Here is a 3691-nt window from a genome sequence, read left to right on the forward strand (position 1 = left end):
AGAGGCCCGCCACCCTCAGCTTTGAGATCTGTAAGCGGCGAGCCTCCATGTTCACTCTACTAAACGGGGGACAGCACAGGCCAGGAGCACCGCCCAGCTGCTGGGAGGCGGGGCTTTGCGGGGCTACAGCAGGTGCTGGGTGACCTGTGCCCGCCTAGTTTCAGGACAGCACCGCCAGCTGAAATGCTCATTCCCAGAACTCAATTGACTTCTCAAACCAGGATCAGCAGGGGGACCCGAGGGGTCTCTATCTGATGGACAGGGTCTTGGGAAGAGAAGGCAGAGGAGTCAGTGCAGTGACCAGCCACCAAACAAGTGATACAGGGCACTGCCACCCTCTACCTGGAGGGAGAGCAAGCTGGCAGGCTTCTGGGTTTTGGGTTGCAATTCCAAAGAGCTCAGAGTCCCCAGCCTGGCCACAATCGTTGTGATTACCCAGTGACTCCAGAAATCTTGCCACCACCTCCCCCTGGTCCTGTGGGCTGAGAATCGCATCCTAATGGAAAGATATGCTGATGGGAACATGTTGTGCACAGGATAGGGGTGGAGGCCAAGAAAGGAGCAGATTCTGAGAGAACAGGCCCTGCCTGGCCTCCCTGCATCCTGCCCACCCATCCCAGTTAGTGTTCGCCTCTGAGGCCGCCCAGGGCTCCAGGCAACTTTCCTGTGCAAACTCGAGACCCCATGGAGAGAGATTGGTGGCGGGGAGAGAAGGAGAGAGAGAGACATTGATGTGAGAGAGACACATGGATTGATTGCCTCCTGCATGTGCCCTGTCAGGGCTGGAGAGCGAATGTGCAACCAAGATACCTGCCCTTGACCAGGAATTGAACCCGAGACCCTTTGGCGTGCAGGCCGACACTCTACCCACTGAGCCAAACCAGCCTAGGCAAGTCCATGTAATTAGATGGATTGCCTGGGACAACTGGAGTGAGTAGCAGATTCTATTTTCTGGTGCTGCCACCTGATGTCAAGAGAATGTGGTCAGGCCACCCTTAGCCAGTTGCACCTTTTAACAGACGTCTGCGGCCTGCTGGGCCCCACTCCATGAGTCCTGCAGACCAAGCACATGCTGGAATGAACCTCCCGTGTCTAATGACATTTACTTCCCCAAACGCCAGACAGAGCTGGGCAGGTAATAAGTTCCTCATACACGCATGTTGCTCAGCTGAAAGTTCTACCCTGAGAGCTTAGTTTGAAAGCCTACAAGCTCCCGGCCATTCCCACTCCACACAGCATGGCTCTTTCTGTAGAGACGGAGCGGAGAGGAGAGAGGAGAGAGGAGAGAGGGCCCACTGAGCACTGCAGGTGGGAGGAGGCAGGAATGGGGAGAGGAGGGTGGATTGAGCCGAAGTCCGCTCCCTTGGTTGTGTCAGGGGCTGGCCCGCTACGTGTGCGGTGAGACCGCCGGGCAGATGGACGAGAGCTGCAGTGTCGCTTCCTGTCTGTCCAGGTCCCTCCTTCCTCGGTCTCCGTTTCTGTGGCCCTGAAAACTGCCCGGGTGTGGGCTGGGTTGGTCACTGCTGACCCCTCTCTGCTGAGTCTGGCCACATGGAGACCTCAGGAAGCAACTGGACATTTACCTCCCCACATCTCGGTCACAAAACAGCAGCCACGAGCTACGCTGCCATAAGACAAGTGGAAACAGAATACAACGACCCCCTTGTGGAATCTTCCCCAGGACCAGCCAACATACGTAGAAGGAGCTCAAAACGCAGCTGCTCCCCTTTCCACAGGGCCTGGCCCTATGGCAGTGGCTCCCTCCTAGGTGGACTAGAAAGACATTTGTCCATGGTACCTCACTCCAGAGGGAGCCACATTCTAACTGAAATGCCTACCCAGTGGCACTGTGGAGAACTAGCCAGTGAGCAGCTGTCTTGACAGAGAAATCCTTTTACAGATTCCAGCTTCATTTAAGCAGGTATTCAGAGTAATGGAAGTTAACATTTATAACTACTTCCTGAAGTTTTCCAGCATGCAGATGTCTGGTGCACCTGCGGTATAACTTCTCAACAGACAAGGGTTTGAGACCTGGCCCCGCCTCTCCTGGGGCTGGTCCGCTTCTCCTCTTTGGGTTCTGGGGAAATTAGAGCTGCTGGAAACAGAAACGGCTTCCCCTTCACCCTTCATTAGTCTGTGCTCCGCTTCACTCCAGGCGCTGCCACAGTCGTGACAATTTTGTGGCTCAAGAAATGCGCTATTTGCTCATCCGCTCTCTGTTAACCCGCCTCCTGGGTGCCAGCCCATCCTAAGGAGCAGGAGACACTGAGAGGTCTAAGACACTGTCCTGTCCTTCAGAGGATTTGTCATGAACTTAAGGAATGACAGAGACAGACATGTCTACAGGTAAGTTACTGTGTGATACATATCACTAAGTGCTGCACTCAATGTCACTAAAACCGGAGAAGGAGCAGCGGGTAGGGGATTGGTGGTGGTGGTGGTGGTGGGGGGGGGTGGAGCTGCCGACATGGGCTCCCTGGAAGCAGAGACTGAGTCAGCGATTCCTGGGCAGTGATTTATTGAGAGGGTTTCCTCAGGAGGAACCTGGAAGACAATCATGGAGACAGGCTAGGATGGGGATGAAGCCAGGCAAAGAGAAGGTGTCACTTGGGTTTCATTTCAGCTGATCTGATAGAAAACTCTGGAATGTGCAGGGCACCACGGAGGCACCCTGCTGTGGGGGAAGGTGCTGCCTGCTCCCACCTGCTGGGGAGAGGGGCGGGGTTAGTGAGGAGCTGGGAGTGGCACCTACTAGTACACAGCCTGTTGCTACAACTCAGCTACAACCAATGAAACTCAAGTTGGTGTAGAAGCAGGACTCAGCACACAGAGGTTAGTGGTTATTTCTCTTCCCATAAAATGGCTATTGAGAGTAAAACTCTTATGCTGACAACATGAGGAATGGTCACAGAAAATATAAACACATTGATTTGTATAGAATAAGTATAAAAAGTGATCAGAGGTCCCCTCTACCCCCAAAGCACTAAGCAATTAGTTTTGTGGGAGATTTCTACCAAGTAGCAGACGATTCCAAGTCCACCTGATGTGTTTCAGAGCCTATGAAGATGAGGAAAACTTTCCAATTGCTTTATTATAAAACTAGAGGCCTGGTGCACAAAATTTATGCACGGGGAGAGGGGGTGTGTGTCCCTCAGCCCAGCCTGCACCCTCTCCAATCTGGGACCCCTCCGGGATCGGGCCTAAACCGGCAGTCGGACATTCCTCTCACAATCCAGGACTGCTGGCTCCCAACTGCTCGCCTGCCTGCCTGCCTGCCTGATTGCCCCTAACTGCTTCTGCCTGCCAGCCTGATCACCCCCTAACCACTCCCCTACCAGCCTGATTGACACCTAACTGCTCCTCTGCCAGCCTGATTGCCCCTAACTGCCCTCCCCTGCCAGCTTGGTCACCCCTAACTGCCCTCCCCTGCCAGCCTGGTTGCCCCTAACTTCCCTCCCCTACAAGCCTTGTCACTCCTAACTGCCCTCCCCTGCTGGCCCAGTCACCTCTAACTTTCCTCCCTTGCCAGCCTGATTGCCCCTAATTGCCCTCCCCTGCCAGCCTGGTTACCCCTAACTGACCTCTCCTGCCAGCCTGGTCCCCCCATCTTCCCTCCCCTGCTGGCCTGGTTGCCCCTAACTGCCCTCCCCTGCAGGCCTGGTCCCCCCTAACTGCCCTCCCCTGCAGGCCT

At 54.9% G+C, this 3691-nt stretch overlaps 1 protein-coding gene across 1 annotated transcript in view; it reads right to left on the reverse strand.

The window, feature by feature from the left end:
• ADARB2 (adenosine deaminase, RNA-specific, B2 (non-functional)) overlaps positions 1–3691 on the reverse strand; it is a 183882-nt gene that overhangs the window by 47732 nt on the left and 132459 nt on the right. The gene's annotated exons all lie outside the window — the stretch shown is intronic.

The sequence above is a fragment of the Myotis brandtii genome, unplaced genomic scaffold (genome assembly GCF_000412655.1).
Source record: "Myotis brandtii unplaced genomic scaffold, ASM41265v1 scaffold639, whole genome shotgun sequence".
In the NCBI taxonomy this organism is placed as follows: Eukaryota; Metazoa; Chordata; class Mammalia; order Chiroptera; family Vespertilionidae; genus Myotis; species Myotis brandtii.